The sequence below is a fragment of the Chlamydotis macqueenii genome, chromosome 4 (assembly GCF_036417535.1).
Source record: "Chlamydotis macqueenii isolate bChlMac1 chromosome 4, bChlMac1.mat, whole genome shotgun sequence".
Taxonomy (NCBI): domain Eukaryota; kingdom Metazoa; phylum Chordata; class Aves; order Otidiformes; family Otididae; genus Chlamydotis; species Chlamydotis macqueenii.
Genome location: NC_141559.1, coordinates 3,898,140 through 3,918,421, shown reverse-complemented (window position 1 = coordinate 3,918,421; position 20,282 = coordinate 3,898,140). Strand labels below are relative to the sequence as shown.

Here is a 20,282-nt window from a genome sequence, read left to right as displayed (position 1 = left end):
TTGCACAGACCCACACAAACGCACACACAAGCTGCTTTCCATGCCATACCTGTTTGCAAGCCGAGATCTGAAAGGAGTATTCACATTCATTTGGGTTCCTCACTTCATTTGGTATTGGCCAAGGGATCTTCGAGAAAATGAACTCCCTCTTTGTCTGCGAGAGAGACCTAATCCTCGTTTTGCCCTGGAGGATTACTGGGTACTTAGAAAGGCACTCACATGCACATTTTTGGTTCGTGCCAGCTGCATTTGGGTCCACAATATGTAGGGTTTGCTTTGGTCTTTAAGTTTGACAATAGGCATTCCACTGCACCCAGACCTCGACCCCAGAGACCGCCACCCTTTTAAAGACATCCTAAATCGACGCTTTCTGAAATGGGGGCCTTCCCCTGCTTTGCATGAGTCGTTCGCCCTCAGACACGGCGTGTGAATTCAGCGTGCAGGCAGGCAGCTGGGCATGCAGCCCTGAAGACCAGAGTCTTTTCTTGTGCTGTTGAGCCGGTGGTCGGAGTGCACAGTTCCCTGCATGGCTCTGCCAAAGAGACCTGGACCCTAGCTGGAAGGAAAAACCTGTAGGGCTGAGAAATTACCTTTTATCCCTAGTCAATTCCTGGCTTTTTGTAACAGAAGTTTACGGTTATACTCAATTATAGCTTACTGTTTGTGCCACAGTACCACCCAGAGAGCTCTCCTGTTCAGGCACTGGAGCCCACCATTCCTGGGATGCACACACTGATACATAAAAAAAGGTAATTCCTTTTATTACAGGAATAATAATTCCTACAATAATTCCAAATCCCCAGTGCCGCAGCACCGACTCTGCGCATGTCTGGGCTTTTACCGCTGTGGTTCTCTGTGCACAAGGCGGGTTTGTTGCTGGCCATGATTTTTGCTCTACCCATGGAGCTCAGGAGCCTTTACAGCCTACTGGTGTTCCCACACGGGCAAAACGCGCTCTGTGCAGCTCTGGCCCAAATCTTTCTAGGATCATGGCTTAATTCTGTAAAGCAGTGATTTGGGATGTCGTTCAGTGGAAGTAAAGGACTCTCATCTTCAGCTGGTGTAAATTAGTACCCACCTGAGCAGCTCTCTGCCTGTTTGGAGGAGATCTCGCCTTCTCAGGAGGTGAGACTTGAGAGGTTACAATTCTCCTGGTCTGGCAAATGGTATCACCACAAAAAAGTGGAGCGCGATCCGCCCGGCACCCTGACTCTACTTGTAAGTGAAATGCTTTCCTGCACCTTGTACTCAGAGACTTTTAACGCCGTTAGAAAACAGGTCTACCTACTGATTATGTCAAAACAGAAGTAAAAATACAGAGAAAGGACATTTTCATTCTACCCTACCCCAGGACTAACAGGACTATCTATAGACTTGCTCTTGATAATTACTGAAAATCTCGAGTTTTTTTAGAGACATCAAGTCACACCAGCCTTTGCAGATGCTGTGGGATTTGCCTGGGGAATCAGAGCGTCACCGCTCCTCACGGGCTGTTGAGGACCAGGAGGCCACTAGGAACAATCTTTCAGACCTGGCCGTGAAAGATTGGGATGAGCTCTCTCCGAGGTGCAGAGGTGCTCAGATCTGTTAGTCAGAGGTGCCCGAAATGAGGACGATGTACTGCAGAGCTCGCGCAAGCAGAAGGATCGCTAACACATCTGCCCCTTTAAGGACCACGACTACCGCACCCAGGTAAAACAATAACGTTCTGGAGTATCCCAACGCTGAATCATGCTGATCAAAAGTCATTCTGTATAAATTACAACATTTAACTTTTCTTACATAACACAAAACAAGGCACAAGCCGGCTCCAAAGGACAAGTGTAAATGAAAAAACATAATTGCAGCTCCTATAAAGAAAGGCAGACATAAGAAGGAAGCAAAGTCATACTCATATAAAATAAGGCCTGGTTTCCATCTTAGGATTAGAGAATTAAAACAATTCCATGGGAAAAGACTACAAATGCTGAAAAAATTATCTTCACAGAGAGAGATTCAATAAGCAGAAGACATTTCCCCAGAATTACTCTTTTGACACTCACCCTTCAGAACAGTGACATTTTCCAGCTACAAAAGGGCCGTCCTAAGGAGGGGTCTGAACGTCAGGCAAGATGTGTCCCACCTGGGACCCGGCCACAGGGTGCAGACCCGAGACCTGGAAGGCAAGACTAACACTCGCCAGGAACCTTTTCCACCATAGGAACTGGGGCCAGACTCAATCTGCTGCTGCAGTGGTTTGCGTGAGCACTTCCTGCTATGTTAGAGGCAAAACAAACTAGGTCAGTTCAGACCAACAATTTAAATGGTTTAAAGCTAAAGATTAAGGGAGTGCTTACACGAGCTGTTCCAGTGGCAGATGGATGAGATCTCTGGCACTGATGAGCAAGCGAGGGCATTAATCTCTTCCGCCAGCACAGCTGGATCTCTCTTCCTGGCTTGCATACGCATTGCACTCTAAGGAATATATCCTCAAATTTTACCCTAGCAGCTCTCCTTTGACAATATGGATGTTACTGAAGTGCTGGGACAGCAGCTCAGCTGTTTTTTGAAAAACTGTTTTCAGCGGTTGGTACTGAGCGAGTGACCATCTGAGCACCTATTCAGAGGGACAGAAGAAAGCCCCATATTCACATTTGTTGCAGGCACAGTGGACATTTAGCATCAAGAGCCAACTCAAGTCTACAGCTGAGTTGTCGCTCTGTCGCTCTAACCTGATTGTTTTACAGTGTTTCCTGGTATGCCAGATTTTAATTGCAGTAACTTGAGGGGTGGAGTGCATTTTACAGGCCCAAATCACCTTCACGGGCGTAGCAATGCCTAATCCTCAGAATACGAGCTACTTCTTACGAGCTGCTTCTCCATCCTACTCACCCACCTCTTCCTGGACAAATTCCCAAATCCCTTACTCAACACAGCACCTCAGGACTTCAGCAGGAGATTTGCTCAGGTGAGAAATGAGTACAGATTGAGTAAGGAGATAAGGATTGGGCCAGCTGCTTTACAAAACACAATCTCTGCAGCACCTGCAGCATCATTGTGCGCAGAGTTCAGAGGCTTGTGGCTCTCAGGGACTGTAATATAGAAAAGCAGAGAGAAAAAACATGGTTACTACAGCACCCAGCTGTGCCCATTCGTCGTCCACCCATCCCCAAGGCAAGAAATGCTATTGTTGGTTCACATCTCCTCTGCACCACGTTAACCGGACAGGTCCAGTGGAAAACCAGTGTACTGGTCCAGCGAGGGCACAAAAATAGCCTGGCAGCAGCAGAAAGACTTGGGCTTTTCAGGTGCAGAGTCCACAGACGTGCTATAAGCACAGAGCAAACACCTGCCTGCTGCATACAGCAGAGCTGCGATCTGGCTGATCACCTCCTTGCATTTTTATTTTTCGAGAGTACAACGAGTTTGCTGTGGTTACTGTCCCCCTGCGGCAGCGATATCACAGCTTTTTTATAACTTCAGCCATAAACACGGCTATAAATCAGAGCGAGCAGCAAAGCCCATGGAAGTGAAGCCGTTTGAGTTAGAGCAGTGTGCCCCAGCTAACGCTCCGCCCTCTGAGCATTTTGTGATTCTTTGACTTTCGACGAGAGTGCCCGAGGCGAGATACGGACACTCTGGCTGCTAAGCTGAAAAATCAATCAATATCTGTTTGTCACTCCAGTTATTTTTAGCATCTGCCAGTCTGGCAGAGAGAAGAGCTGTGGAAAAGGACGCGGACTGCAGCCATGACAAGGCACATCAGATGAGAGAGGAACCCCCGACCCCTCTCCCCTGGTGCTACGCCCCAGTGCATCCCCACTGCGCTCACACAAACCACCTCAAAGGAGAAACTGGCCTTCCCGACTCCACTCCCTCCCGGCAGCGACAGAGGCCGCAGCACCTGCGGCTCCTCCAGCAAAGGCAAGGGCCGGCCACCTACCCCTGCCCTGCAAAGCCAGCTGGAGCGTGGGCTAGTGGGGGGCCAGCCACCCTGAGCCTGGTGCCCGTGGTGTGGGAAAGAGGGCTCTGCCGCCCCACCGCACATTCCTGCCGCTAGCGGTGAGGGGCATGCATTGGGGATGTGCAGAAAGCAGCTCTTTTTAAAAAAGAAGCAGGAGGGAGGTGAAGAATAGGGAGGACCGTAAGCAACAATAAAGCAATTATTCCAGTTTCAGCGGGCTGGGGAAGCATTGTAAAGGTGGAGAAGACAAGTGGGCTCGAATCTCATGAGCAGCACCAAACGGAGATGGATGAGAAACTAACACTGGAGCCACAAAAACCTTCACAGTTGCCAGCAGCCAGGTCTGAGCCCCTGGTGGGACGCTGCCTGTCCTTGCAGGGCACAGCTAAGTACAGAGTTAACTCGTCTCTGCCTACGTAGTGAAGCCTTACACAGCCTACATGAGAGACAGGGTTAGTAACATCATCACGGACATGGGAACAACTGCTAAGAGTAGTGAACATTTTTCTTTCAGTCACAGGACTGGGGAATGTACAAATTTCAGGCCATTTAGGACTAAGCTCTATTGTTACACAGCATAAAGAGACCTCTAGATGCTCTGCTGCGTGCACTGCAGAGCTGGATTAGCACCCGCGGAGTCCGGGGGAAGCTCACACACTCACCTGGATGAGCTCAGGGTCTTCCCCAGTGAAGCTGCCCTTGAGTACCAACGGGGCAAAGCCCCTCCAGGAACAGTTAAGAGATTCCACTACAGATCAGCATACGGCTTTGATTTCCAGGGAAACGTCTCAAATCCTGCTGGGGTCCTGGCAACACGAAGGTGCTACTTTGTACATGAAGAACCTTTCACCGCTCTTGGGAAACCCAGCAAACGCGCAGAGCCTAAATGCCTATCAGCTTTTAATGGGACTTTCCTCACAAGTTATGTAGGACACATCTTACAAACCCACCCAAACCCACTCTGTTTAAAACGGTATGAACTGCTTGTCCTTCGAGCAGCTCTAAGCACATTAAGAAAGCACGGAGGAGACAATCACCCACTGCAGTCTGACTTGAGGTCTTCCACAGCTAAGCAGAAGGCGGCCATTTACAAGTTAATGAAAACTTACCTGAAAAATTCTTATTCCCTGGTGTGAACAGCAGCAGCCCCTCAAAGGAAGTCGCGTCTTTGCTAGGGACATGCTCCGATCTGTAGCCACAATCTGGAAATCTCTGCTCTGCACGCCAATAGGAAAAAGGGGAGCAATACATATCCCCAGTCTCAGCCTCTCCTCACACACAGGACATGCTGTGACCATCCTCATGAAAAAAAACCTCAAACCCTCCAAAATTAAGTCTTGGTGGAGCCAGTCCCAAAGACAAATTGTCATTTGAGTCAGAAGTGCCAAACTCTTTCACAGAGTGAACAGCAAACCCAAATCCTATTAAGCAGCCATGACTGTCAATATTTATTCCTCACAAATCAGGGACAAGTAGCCTAATAAATGGTGACAGGCCGAGCCTGGTGAGATGGAAGAGGAAGGGGATAGCCTTGTGGAAAGGACATGACATTAATCAGCATCACCCCTGTGAAACCCTTGACAGAAACAAGGTGGAAAACTCATTAGCCACTTAGAAACTAAGCTCCTTTTTCGCTTCGCACAGTGATAGCCCACAGTTTCCAGCCTGAAGGTTTTGCATCCTTCACAACAAAGCCACCGGGCCCCATAAAATCTTTTTCCTTTCAATCTGCCTCTCAACACACACCTCCCTCTGGTCCAGAGAGGCTTTGCTGGCTTAACTGCTCTCTTCCTCGACGCAGAGCAGCACCGTCCTGAGGTCTAGACTGCAGTACATTAAGCACTCAAATTAGCATGGAGAAAGAGAGCTTCCAGGCAAAAGACGTCTGCGCAGGAAGACAAACAAATAAAATGATGATTTCACAAGGCAAACTCCTTGGCTGCAAGAGCCACTTCAAATACTGCAGGTTCTCCTTCTCCCCACGGATCATTCCTGCCCCTGGGTGGTGGTATACGCCGTCGTCTCGTGGGGTGTGCTAACAGCACCGTGCCTGCAGCCGCACCGCAAATCAGGGAACCGGCCCAGCTTAACTTCTGCCAGATGACTTCTGCTGAAGCTGACTGTGCCAGAGCCTGAAAGAGATCCAGGTCTCCCCTGCATCGTTGTCACAAAAACGAGTTCACGTTGGGGGACACACAATTATGGTGCCAGGTCTTTTGACTGATGTAGCTCAGTGAAGATATCTGGATTTATACTTGCCCCTCGCCTGAGACACAGGCAAGATGCTGGTTTTGTTTATGTGCTGTTGCTAGGCCTCTTTTACCCCTGCATTTTCTTGCTTCTCTTTAAAATTGCTTGTTACTCCATTCCTCATCCTCTGCACCTGGGATCTAATAATCTGCCTGGAAGAGCCAGGACCAATATATACCTTAACAGACAAAATGTTGGGAAATCCCCCTAAAAAGCACTTGTCAGCTGCATAAGAATATGGTTTCCTTCTCCGTGCCTAGATGGGAAAACACAGTATTAAGACAAACACACTCCAGGCTTGATCTTGCTCACTATAGCTTAGTTTGTAGAGCTATGCCTTAGATCACGGATTTGCTCCCATCTATCCAGGGAAAACTGAGCTGCCACAGCACGATTAGGGTGCAGCCATGTCGCACGGGGGGGCTGTCCCCACTGAAACTGTACTGTGCACTGGCCATCAGTTATCATCACGTACTTTACTTAAATTAGCCTGAAATGGAGTCTGTCTCCAGCCTGGAGCCTGTTTGTAACTGCAAAGGAATCTGTGCCCTCTGTAACACACGAGACGGGATCAGGTCGCTGCTGGAGAGCACTTGGCCTGGCTATTTTTATTGTCTGGCTGAATACTTTTCTTCAACGCCGTTTTAAGTGCTGAAAGAATAGATTTTTTTTAAAAAAAAAAAAACAGATACACTGATAATCCATAGGAACTTTTCGATGTTTCTCAAATCTTTGCCCTTGTTGCCAGGATGCTGAAGGCATTCTGAAGTCACAACATGATGAAATCTAATCAGGGTGAAGTGGGCTGGTTTCGTTTTCATCAGATTCCTCTTTCAAAGGCACAAATTTACCCTTCTGATCCTTCTCCCTACCACTAGAACTGAGCCAATACAGCAGTTACTGCTACAGCAAAAAAAAAAACCCACCGAATCTTCTTCCATCAAGAACAACTGACGACTGAAATGCTTCGTGTTTCTCTAAAGCCAAGGACACAAATTCAAGCACTGGTACAACTAGAATGTAAAGGATTAGAGCAGTGGCTCTCGTCTGAATACAAGCAAGCACGCATCACATCACGGTTAGCCAAGCTTTTCACTCAAGTTAAACTTGGTAACAACCCCTTTAAATCACCGCTTTCAAACACAGAGTCTTTTCTTATGTGTCTCTTCTTTACACTTCGGTATCACAATGTTTTAGATATTTATATCATCTTGCAACTGTGGGTTCTTAGGAGTGAATTACCTATTTTCAACACAGCACTTGCCAAGAAAAGGGAAATGCCTGCAAAGACAAGCGTGCAAATCGACAGTTTGCATCCTGCTCGCTCTCCTTCGCAGGACAGGTGACTCTCAGGGAACATCCCTGATGCACCTGCGACGAGTCAAGGGTGACCCATCCTCTGCTTGATCGCCACTGTCAACATGAGAGCCGGTGCCATCCCAGAGGGCGTCAGGCAGGACGGCTGAGACAGCGGGAGGCTGTGAAATCCTACTTTTGGAGCGCGGTCAGAGCTTGTCTAAAACTGGTACAAGAATTAGGGAAACACTGGCATTGTCTCTCCTCTGGTTTACAGGAGTTTAGCTGAGCTCTAGGTATTGTTCATTCAGGGCAATACGCGTTATCCCCACCGCGCAGCCTGCTTGTATGCCCGGTGATATAAAGGTAGTCTTTGTGTGGCGAGACTCAAGATTCCCAACTGCACTCTTACAGGAATCCAGAGCACAAATAAGCTTCCACTTGGGGACATTAATGAATAAGCATTTGTAACAGGCAATTAGTACTTAATTTCAAACGTCTGACCTGTCTCAGATTTGAGGCTAGGTCTGCAGCTAGCAAAAACCGACTTCATTCCATTTCCACAGCGATAACAGGTTTTCCTTCCCAGCGACTCGAATATCTGAAACGCTGGCATTAAATACAGTGGGGCTACAGTGGGCCTGATCCTGCCGACCATAAACCATTCTCTACTCCCACATCTATTAAAGTTAGCCAGCTGGGCACTCCGAGCACCGGGAATTTGTCACATTAGTTCTGCCAAAACCCATGCTAAGAGTCAAGTCAGCCTACCCCAGGTTAAAAATTGAGTGCACGCTGAATTGGGGCCCTCAAAACAGGGGTTCAGCCTTCACCCCTTCTCCTACACCTCTAACACCGTTCCAGAAGCTGAGGCACCGCAGTCTTCACCCGCATGTCCATAGCCAGACACTGAGCCATGGTTACCAAACACCCAGCGCCGGCCACGATAACTTTTTGTCTAAACAAATGTTAGCCAAGCTAGAAATTCTGCTGGGAATCACACAGGGCTAGGGAAGAGTGCCATTATAAAATACCCCGCTTGATGTCATATCCTGCTTATTCATTTACTTATTTATTTACAGCCACTGAGGTGAGGAAGCCCAGGAACGGACCGCGCCTCACTGTGCCAGATGCTCTGCAAACACAGCGGTGAACGATGATTCCTCACTCAGAGGGCTTCCCATTACAGTAGGATCCTCCCTAACCACACAAACGCAGGAAGGATATTTTCCCCATCGCTGCTGTTCCCTCAGCACCTTTCTCGAGTCCATCTGCTCACTGACGCCAGCTGCATCCTACTGTGAGGAGCACAGCTTTTCTCCTGTTGCTGCCAAGAGCAAGTCCACTGCGCCGAGGGAGAAGGGCTCTACATCACACCATTTTTTCTTCTCATTAAAAATCCAGTGGTTGCTTGTTTGCCAGCTACCAAACGCAGGGCCAGTTGACGCGGCTCTTGGCTGCTGCAGAACCACAGGGTGCCTGTCTTCCAGAAGCAGGACCCCCACCTGCCACGGTAGCAGCCCTCTCTGCAGAGCAACGCCAAGGAGGCTGAGCTGACTGCGTACGTAGTCGCTGACTTCTCAGCAATGTTTTATACCTAAACTTCTGGCTTGCTGATCTCTGGAAGAAAAGTCTCTGTGGTTATTAAATGACAGCCTGAACTTTCCCATAAAAGTTACAGTAATCCTTATTTCAGTCAAACTGGACTTCCCTCTTCGATTTAAGAACCACGGGTGCCAAGCACCACTCAATGTGGGCCAACAAGCTCTCAGTCCTCCAAATCCCCATATTACGGACCTGCAGGAGCACCCCTCTCTCACCAGTGTGGGCTGGCCTGGACTTCACCTCTCTCAGTCAAAGGATTTTTAGGGCATTGATTTTTCCCTAACATTGTTGCTGCTAGAGCTGAGGAAAAGCTTGACAAGCACCTATAGGACCCGAGTCAGGCCTCCACTGCTGAGAAAATACGCCGGGCTGCTGAGATTCACCTCACTGCTTGCCAGGCAAAGGAGGGTAAAACATAACTGAGGTTTGGGATGAAAAATGCACAGGCTTCAGTGGGTGCTGCTGCTGTCACCTCACGGGCAGAGAGCACTTAATGGATAGGAAATTTAAGGCTTGGTGTAGGCAGAAGAACACGCAGAGATCAGTCTTTAAAAGGCATTATAGCAGGGAACGAGAAAAACACATCTCTGGACCTTCTGGGCAGAAGGAGGAGAAAACTGGAGTGAAGGCCAAAAGAGGTCTGTGGGTCACATTCCTCCCAAATTTACAAAGCAAGATGCTGGCTGACAATGTTACATTTGAATATAATTCTGTTCTTGGCCATTTTAAGGAGTCCGTGGGTCATTCCAAGCAGGTGATAAAATTTCTCAGTTTCCTCCCGGTATCTCATTGCAAGGCGCGTGCCAGCAGAACCACCTCCAAGAACACCGCACGGCTTAGTCAAACATGCAACAGCACGCAAAGGAGAAACCCGCCGTTCACCCCAGAGACCCTCGGACACCGCACAGCTGGGCGACACGGTCCTGGAGCTGTGCGCACAGTCAGAGTGAAAAGATGGGTTTTAAATCACACCTGGAGAATCCCTCCGAGCAAAGAGCTCTCTCACAGGCGGACAGAGGGAAGCACAGCACGGCGGGGTCTGATCCCACACCCCTTCCCTCCCTGCACCCAAAACCACCCAACAAGAAGGGAGCCCCTGGGACGGGAGGGGCCGGCCGCCCTCCAACCGCCCTCCGCCGGTGCCAGCCCTTTGTTATCCCGCCCTTGCACCCCGGGGACCCCCGTGCAGGCCGCTCCCAGCACCCCGCTTCCCGCGCACCGCCCGCACCCCCCGCCGCCAGCCCGGTTTCCCGCCGGCCGCGCTCACCGTGCCCCGGGGCCTCACCAGCTCCTCGGCGGCGGCGGCGGCGGCGGCGGCGCCGCGCTCCCAGCCCCGGGCGAGGGCGCCGGAGCCCGGCGGCCCGAGCAGCGGCCGCCTCTCCCCTGCAGGTGCCGCGGCTGGCAGCCCGCCCCCAGCACCGCCCCGCCGGCCCCGGGAGAAGCGGCCCTTCGCAAGGGGGAGGCGGCGGGAAGGCTGTAGCCCGAAGCCCCGCGGAAAGCGCCCCCGCTCCCTCCCGCAACACCGCTTCCCGCCTCCCCTCAGCACCCAGCGCGGGGTGTTGGGGCGAGGAACCGATGCCGAGGGGTTGCGAGACGCGGCCGAAACCCGCAGCGGCCCTGGGTGAAGCGGTACCGACTCCCGCTGCCTTGCGCTTTTGTATGGCCAGGACGGCTGGGCAGAAAACCAGCAGCCACACGCCGCAAAACTTGGCCGGCTACCGAGCTCTGCCTCCCCGCACAGCTCCGCTGGGCCTGTGCCACCGGCATGAGCGCGGCCTGAGCTCCCACCCAGGCCTGGGGGAACCACGCTGCCGTCTTCTCCCTCGCCCGTCCCAGTGAAAGTCCGGTCCCACCATCCCATAAATCAGAGGCCGCTAGTTGCTGGTCCTTGAGAGCGCGTTTGGCCAGCCACAGCAAGCCCTGTGAGCGCAGCACCTCCTGTCACCTACGAGGCTTGTTTCACACAGGACACTGAATCAGCAAATGAGCTATATTAAATGAATTTAAAAGCTACACAAACCTCAACTGTTGTATCTCACGAAGGAAGATGCCAGGCAGAGGCAAGAAAAATAAATCCGTCCCGTTTCTCATATTTGCCATAAATAACTGAAAAAAACCCCCCTTTCGAGTCACAGAATAATTTGTGTCATGCACAGGGCAAGGAGTTAAAGTTTAAGGCAGGAATTTGTACTTCTAATGTCCTGTTCTTGGCCGGCATAAAACGAGCACAGTGGCATTACTGAACCGAGCTGGTTTATCTAGGAATTAAAGTGGCCAGACTTCATGTTGTGGAAGTCTTCCTGGCTGAAGACTGCAGGATTTAACTTTCCCAGCAACGACAGATTTTGCAGGTGAAATGAAATCAGCTTCTGCTTTTCCTCCTCCCTGCCGTCCACCTTGCTGCCCTTTTGATGCCTAACACCTTCCTCTCCCTTTCTGCCCTGCATCCTCCTTTCGGACTCCTGGTTTTGCGTCCAGTAGCTGTTTCCTCCCGAGAGGTTGCTCCGCGTTCACCCTCCTTCTTTGGTTTTGCACCCGGGTGTGAATGCGGCACCTGCTCCTGACGCCACGGCCTGTAACACCAGAGAGCCGTGCGGAAGGAAGACGGCGAGTCCGTGGGGGAACGTGATGGCTTCCCTGACGCCGTTCATTCACCCACTGTTAGGCTGTCATAAAAGGTTACATGGATGGTTTTATTTCAGTTCATAAGTAACTCATTCTGTCTTAGCTTAAAATCGTTCCAGTCAGTCTTATTTGAACTAAAAGACTCCCCAAAAAAATAATAAAAGTGGCTTAATGGCCTTTTGCAGGGGCGCATCTCTACCAGGTTAAATTACGCTCAGCCAGTGCCACTTTTCATGCTGACATCCCTTTATCTGCTAAGTCACCAGCCTAAAAATGCTTAATGTTTAAGAAGATGTACAAATCACAGAGCCTGCGATAAACCTGAACGTGAGATGCTGAAGAAACTCTCGAGGTGAGGTTATAAAGGCAGTATGTGTCGGCTGTGAATCTGAATTATGAAACCCATCATGAAGCGGCACCTCTCACAGCAGATTAAGCTCCACCTCCCATATTTTTTCCACTTACGCTTCCTAGTGAAAAATACTCGTCCCTGTAAAATCCGTCATGCTATCACACGCGTGGACACAGCCCCGGTTTGTTTGTGATGACTTTGAGCATGCTACACAGTTAGCATGGCCATCTCGGTCACATCTCCATCAGGGGACAACAATGTCCTCCTCCCATGCACGTGACTAAGGGGCTGCGCTACCAAAACGGGTTAATAATTTCCACAGCTCTAAATCACTATCTTATGACATGAAAGGTCAGTTTTTGGAAACAGGATTAAACAGCCTGGTAATAACGCTGAAGAAAGATTACTCAGGTGACGCCTGCCCTCCGGTTTGCTTTCCGGGCAAGGGTCCCTTTCTGATCTGAACCAAACACACCCACCGCCCAGCTGAAAAACCAATTGCTTTATCCAGAAGCAAGTTGCCAGCAAACCTCCTGCTTGCAAACGTCATTCAGTTAAAGGCATTAATTTTGCTACCGCCTCTCCCCAGTGTGATTTCTCTCTCTGACTGGAAAGTTATGTGGAACACCGTGTTTTCCCACACCAGCATATGCAGTGCATGTCACCTGTTCAGGACCATTCCATTTGGAGGCAGATGGACTCGCAATAATTTGCTTCATGAAATGATTCCAGATGGTTTTTATTGAGATTTTAAAGACTTGAAGTGTACTTTGCATCTTGGCCAGCAACTCTGAGAGATACCGAGTGGTAAACAGTTTCCCAGAAGATACCAGGTAATGAAACAAAGTCCTTTTTTGGGATGTAATCATAAAAGCTCATGAACATTTGTCCTTCTGTGATAAAAGCAACAACAAAAACATCACCACCTGTAGCTTAGACCTGAGGCTCCCCATAGCCTCGGAGTATTTATTTAGGCATTATGTACTTATGATAGCACAGGTACTCACCCTGAGGCAGATGACGGGCAGCTAGTCCCAGTGGGAATTAACTATGAGGGATCATAACAAGCACATACTGCTGACAAAAGGAAACCTTCAACACAAATGATGTATCCTGCATGGAGTAAGAATCAGGGGGAGGACTCAGAGGCTTGTTTTTAACATTTTTTGCCGGATTTTGTTTTCTTGCTCGGTGTTTGCTTCCAATGGCAGTTTAATCCTATTTAAGCGCAAGAGTAGAGGTCATACAGCCTCCCTCAATGAACTGCAATCATCAACACAGCGCATTTTCCTCAGTCCTGCTGGGGTTTTCATGGCCTTTGACAATCTATGTCCTTGGACTTAAACTAAAGAAACTAGAGCTGGACTTTCCAGCGCCAAGATGGTTTTCTGACATGCTTCTCCCAACTGGAGCAAGTTGCCCGAGAAGCTGAGTGACACATGGCAGAGAAGGATATGAGGACGTGTTCAACGGGTGCGGTGAAGACTTTGCCCATCTCACTGCCCCTTCCCACCTGGCAATGGTGGGAGTCAAATTGAAAGCAAGCAGGCAATTTCACTTTAGCTTCCACGTCACAGCAAACAGCTAGCATATACACTGCTGTCATCAGTGCTGGAGCCTGCCAGCTGGATCTGGAGCAGGGGGACAGCCTAAGAAAAACTTGTGTACACACCACCTTGACGTGCATCTGCCTTGTTTGTCTTTAAGACGCCCTAGGGCTATATTTACACTATTCTTGCAAATAATTCCCTAGGGAATCAGCTGCAGGAGCCATCACCACTAGAGCTCTGGACGGTGAGGGGAGAGTTGACCCATGGTGGTGATGATTTTGAGGGTCAGGTTACAGAGCCCACTTTGCGTGCCGTAAATTTGCTCAATGTCAGTGGCCCCTTTGAAACAAAATCTAGCATTCTGGTCAGCGGAGCACAAAACATGAGCTGCACACCTTGCCTAATGCATTTCTACGGGTCACGGAGGCTTTCGAGCTATTACCTGCTTCAGTTCGTGTCACTGATGGACTTGGTAATGGAGACGGAAGAATAAACACAGCATGTTTCCTCGAGCCGAGGCCACTGCATACTTGCAGGATGAATGCGCGTACGCGGTAAGTGGGTACAACTGCCCTAGACCTGCAAAGCACTCAAGCACATTTTTCAGTTTGATGCCATGAATAACAAACTCCATGTACCTCCCCTTCCCCGTGTATTTCACCAGACACGACAGGAATAACCGTGCTGCGGGGAAACAAAGGACTCGGACATTCATCCGGGAGTTTCTTCTCTTTCACTTTTTTCTAGTCACCACAAAAAACCCCTCCAAATCCCCAAATGAACAGCAAAAAAATCCAAAGGGAAATTAATATTAAGAAACTCATCAGAGCACCAAAAACAAATTAAAGATACAGGCTAGCAGGCAGAATGAGAAAGCCCAGGTATCACAGAGAACGTGAACGCCGAGTGCATTTTTAGGAGGCTGTATTCACCCTGATGCCCCTGGACTCTGCATCGCAGCAACGCTCAACAGTGCCGGAGCCAGTGGCAGCCAGAGCTCCTGTCCTCCACCTCCCTGGCCCCAGGCACCCTGGATGCCAGGCACTGCCTTGCTCAATGAACAGCGTGCTCCCAGGGCACTGGATAACCACAAAAAATTCCTTCTTCCTGTTTAAATAAAACTGCAACGTCTCCTGCGAGGTGGGGGAGCGCTGCACGCCTGCGTGCCCCGGCGATGGCACTGGAAGGGCGTCATGGCACTGGAACGGCGCAGAGCCCCGGCTCCCTGTGCTCCCCCTCCTCTCACACTCCTCTGCCTCCCTGTCCTCTTGTTTCTCACAACGCGAGCTGCTGGACACTGAGCTGGGCTACATAAATGGAAAAAAGATCTGACTTGAAGGATGAAAGGACAATGCCAAATGCCCCAAAAGGAAACTGTCTTGTGCCTGTAATTTATGTCACCAGTTGCTGGCCATTGCAGATGCCAGGCTACAGTACATTTGGACCGGTTTGTGCATTTGCTCAGGCAGCTGGTGTGAAACGCGAGACCTGTGTCACGTTTGCTGGTGGAGGAAGGGAAGGTGTGGGACGGACAGAGGAAATTAGTTTTTGAAATAAGACATGGGCTGCATTGAAGCAGGATGATTTCCTTTGAGGAGCTGTTTGTGATGCTGACCTACCCACAGACCATGAAGAGTGAGAGCAGGGAGCGGCTGGAGCCAGGGCCATCAATCAGAGGAGAGCAAAACTCCAGGGGAGGTTCGGGTTTTGCAAAACGTGCCCAGTCGTCTTTCGATTTTGCAAACCTGAACCACAAGTTGTTCAGAGCCAGGACCGTTTTAACCCAAGCCCATAAAGCTCGGGGGAGTTTAGAGAAACTCCTCATTTTGGCTCATCTCCCATTCAAATTAACTCCTGGAAGGTGAGGAGGTGTTCAGATAAATATCAGAAACTGCTCTCTAATGGGTCAAGGCCGTTTTTTCCAGTGAACAAAAGCGATTTTTCTTGGATTCCTCTTACACTGCGTATCTCAGACTGAACTTAAGATAGCTGTGAAAAAAATTAAGAAGCAAGGAAGTCCAAACCCTGCAGCAATGAGCAAAATCCATTATTAAATTTTCTCATGGAGACTTCTCCCAAATAAAACCATGAAAAATTGGTTTAAGATTGAAATGAAATTGAATGCAAGAGGTTTGTAAGGAAGTTCACTGTTATGCCAAGGGGAATTCGGAAAGAAATGACATATTCACATGTGCTGGCTCAGGAAAGTTAATTTTTAATGTTTTTATCCAACTATCCTGTCCCCTGCAGTAAGACTTTCTAGATAATGTCCCTAAGCTTTTCCCCAGTTTTCGGCACCGCAGCCCCTGTGAGCACCACTCTGCGAGTGGAGATATCCCTAAGATATAAACGATGATAATTATGATCGCATAAAGAGGAAATAGAGGAAGGCTTCTTAAACATACCAAGGAGAGGAAAAGGGCAGAAAATAGATGTGCATTTACTTTTCCTCTAGCATCCTGGAGAGGCAAAAGGAAGGCGGACAGCATGGCAGTTTTGTCTTCTTGTGAAAAACCTCCTCTTTGCTTCTGAGCCACTGACAAGCAGATTTAGGGAAAAGAAGAGGAAAAAAAGGACATTTGTACAGCGAAGGAAAAATGAGGAGGCTTTGCAGACCTAATTAACAGACTCTGTCCCAAGTCACTTCAGTTCAGCTGCATCACAAAAGTCTGACAGAGATCCATGGGACCAGAGCAACCTGCCTAAGAGAGTACGACACTAAACAAAACCAGTCACTCCAAAAAACCACCCCCCTCCAAATTCGGGGGGTCTGGGAAGGGGAGGAAAGCGCAGCTGAAGGCCAGTTTTCCTGCTCACTAATAAATTTAGTTTACAGAACCTTTTGTGGGTCCCTTTTAAGATTGTTTGTTGATTAAAGCGGCAAACAACAAACTTACTCTTAATTTATGCTTCTTTTAACATTTCAAGCTTGGGGGGGATGCTTTTTATAGGAGTTAATGAGGCAGAATAGGTCCTTTATGGGGAAGATATTTTCTCACCAAATTAAAACCTGTATTGAAAATAAAATAATGAGATGAAGGTGGCTTTTCTTTCAGAAGTAAATAAATCTCGGAGTAGGAAACTTCTCACGCACTTGGAACTGTCCTTATCGGAGAGATCTGAGAACAGCAGGTTCACAACCTGTTCTCTCTCTTTTTTTTTTTTTTTTAATTTTGCCTTCCTCCTTTCACCAAGACAGTAAAAAAGCATTATTTGCTGAAAACTTGCAAACTGCTCCCGTGCGTGAGAGCACGGATCACTGGGAGCTCAGCAAAAGAGAAAACGTCCAGTTCCCCTTCGCTACAGCAGAGCCATGAAAGCCCCCAGCTGGGACTCGTCCCTACCACAGCCACGGTGGTCTCGTAGGCGCGGCAGGGCCACATCACGCCACCTTAGACATCTGTGCAAGTCCTCAAGGAGCTCCTCGCAGAATCCTGTGTAAGAGATCATTTTCTAAATTAAAGCTTCCTTGCTGCCTCAAATCTCCTGCATTTTGCTAGATTGGTGTAGCGGCGCAAGCAAAATAAAGCACCTGAGTGGGCAGTACTGGAAGCTACTGTGTGACACCAGTAATCAGCACAGGATGTTATTAATTAGGGACAAACAGAGAGAACAAGGTCCCTGTGTGACAGGAGAGCATCAACCCTGGTTCCTCTTAGCAGTGGGAAAGAAAGCCTTCCTTTCATTGCATGCTACAAGCTCACTGGAAATGATAACCCTGTTTGTCCTCACCGGAAAGGCTGGATCAACGCAGGTCTCAGGTGTAACGACCGGCTGCTGCAGCCTTCGCCCTGTATGGTGCCGTATATGCAACTGCACATTTGGAGTATTCTGTTTGTCAATGAAATGCCAATAATTTCTCAGGAAATAAGACCACTTTTGGCTTATTTGTTACCAAAAAGCATTTGGATTTTTTTTAGGAGGGTAAGAAGGGGGCTAAGCCTGCTCTGGAGCACAAATATAGTACTTTCCCTTCCATCTTTTGAAGTCTTTAGACGAGACACCCATAAGCAGTCTACAGTTTCCCCCGAGATGCCGGGAGCTTTGCAGCAGTGGCAGGAATGCTGTCCTTGTCCTCCCGCTGCTGGCAGGCTGACCCGGGACAGATAAGTCCAGTGCACCTGCAGCCTGCGGAAAGCTGTGGCAATGCCAGTTGCCTTATGCAATCGAGCAACAACCCACCTCAAATTTCAAAGCCGTTGTAAGACCCAGCACCGTCAGGGAAGGGCATGAATGGGGCTGTTTTCATATCTCTTATGCAAATGTCTGTTAGCACAACAATGTTATCTGTTGTTATCCGCAAACAGCAGGATTTTATCCCGTGCTCAGTCTTGGTCCCTGATCATGGAAAATGTATACAAAGTATAGCCAAAGAAACTTGAGCTGACAGCCAGCCACTCCCTGGGAAACCACATACTGCAGGAATGAGAGAAGGAACTCAATAGCATCAAAAAGTCAACACCCAGGGAAATTCCAGCCTTTGGTAATGGCTTGGGAAGATCAGCCCCTGCAAACCCAAACGGCCTGCAAAACAGCTGTGTGAGTGTGAGAGAGAAATCAGCTAGAGAATGAGTAAGAGAGCTGAAAAAAAGAAATTATGTGCTCTCCTGTCGGTCCCTGAAAGCATAGCCATAGTGCACTGGCACTAGCTACAGACACGCAGCCACAGACAACCATGAGAGCACTTCAGAGGGAGATGGGAAGGAGAGCACCAGTGAATCCCCACAGAGGAGTTCCCGAAGTCAGGCAAGGAGAAGATTTGGTATCAAAAGGGAACAGACCGTTTGGATTGGGCTGTGTGAGATGGCAGTATCTAAAAATATCCAGGAGAAACATTTGCAAGCTGTGAGACCATACAAAGTGGCAATGCAAATGACAGGCAGGTGAAGGAAAGATACTCTACGGGCTAAAATCATATAAGCTGGACGAAAGCATTTCCAGCACAGTGCAGATTGGAGGGACAGGAGGCAAAGCTCCTTCCTGAGCTTCCCTGCTGCTCACTGTACACACATCCAACAAAGTGCAATCTGAAGTTCTGCAATACACTGAGAATCACCTGGAAACGCTTCCTGGGCTCTTCCGCTGGAATGGTCATCTAAATAAAAGGAAGATCCGTCTTCTCAGGTGCTGTGAACAGGACACCTGATCCAAAGCTGTTGAAATTAATTGAAGACCTGATGCTGAGCTCCTCTAGCTCCCCTCAGTTACGGCTGCTCCAAAGAAGCATCCACAGCACTTACAACTTCCTTTCTAATTGAAAACTATGAACTCGACTCCAAATCGGACAGCATGAATCAGCATAACTTCTTTTTTCCTCTATCTCTGGTGACGCTGGAAGGGAAAAACCCTGTGCTGACCTTGCTGGGTGAAGTTCCAGTTGTCCCAGTCAAGAGGGAGAGGCTGCACCTCGTTGCAGATACAAGCCGCAATGCTGCATTGCGCTGCAGGGCAACGGAAACGGGCCCGCAGGCTTACGAGCTCAGTCCTGATCCTCAGACAGACTGCCTTTCACACACGGCTTGTGTGACCTTGAAACGGGATTGTAGATGTAGCTGGTCAAAAATTTACAACAGACACTGGTTCTGCTCAATGAAATGTCTGCAGGAAACGTCTAGTGATTTACTTACGAGGTTAAAAATAAATTGAACTGTTTTCAGGCTTTTTGGAATGAAATCAGAAACTCCAGATCTCCCTCTCAAATGAAATTGGGTTTGTTTTGGTTTTTGCCAAATCCTCTATTTTTTGAATCCTCTATCTATTTCAGATTTTGAGTCTTTCATTCACTGTTTTTTTTACAGCCCTCCGGCTGTCAGTTCCTCCGCCACATGTCCCAGTCTCTCCCCGTTCTCTCTTCTGAGGTCCTTCTAAACCCTCTTGTCTTCAAGAAAGGATATAGCTATTAAAATAAAACAGATTTTTATTTTTTGAGTTAAAATGTAACTATTACCACCAGCAAATAAGCTGAATCAAAATTGCTTTAACTTTTTCCTATCCGGGTTGGTTCTGCAGAGCTGAAAATTTTTGAAAGAATTCAGCATTTTATAGTCCCTCGCACGCAAAGGCACATGCAGAAAGGTCACCGCACCAGCTCTGAGCTGCCACAATTCTTCTTCCAGGTAATTTGCCTCTACGTCCCTTGGTATCTCCCGTGAGAAGGGAAGCTTAGCTTTAAGCTACATCTTAAAAAGTATGTTTTAAGCATCCTAGCAGGAATTAAGAGTCAGTATCTGAAACAAGCACGCAAACAGGTTGCTACTGGAGCAGAGAGGCTGTTGTTTTGGAGAGCAAGTAGCTGCTATTTAAATGAGAAACTGTAGTGCTGGAGGCCTCCGGTACGGCCCTCCACCTTGTGTAAATACATGCATACTTTTGATTAGCTTAATAGGCCAATGGATGTCACTGTTGCTCCACATAACCCAAGATGGGACAGCAAAAAAGATAATGAAAACAAAATAAGCTTATAGGAGAGAGTCCCCAAGGGCTCACATCTAATGCTCTCTGTGAAGTTGGACAGCTTCTTCAGGGGCTTCGTAAGTGCGTGTCTACCGTATCACATTGTTAACTACAGAGACAAGGCCAGGCTAATAGCTGCGTGTGAAAAAGGAAGGCTATTTCCAAGGCTGAAGATGCAGAATGGAAAGCAGAGACGTCCACGGACAGA

General features: G+C 48.6%; 1 protein-coding gene across 4 annotated transcripts in view; it reads right to left on the bottom strand.

The window, feature by feature from the left end:
- The window catches only part of SHROOM3 (shroom family member 3), a 141,190-nt gene that overhangs the window by 37,108 nt on the left and 83,800 nt on the right, over positions 1-20,282 (bottom strand). The window contains exon 1 of one of the 4 annotated variants that reach the window (XM_086747209.1): positions 10,362-10,476. The exons of 2 other annotated variants lie outside the window; for them this stretch is intronic. The gene's annotated coding sequence lies outside the window, so the exon portion shown is untranslated. Of the gene's footprint in view, positions 1-10,361; positions 10,477-20,282 lie in introns of those variants that run through there. One more of the 4 variants, XM_086747210.1, reaches the window with a different exon arrangement.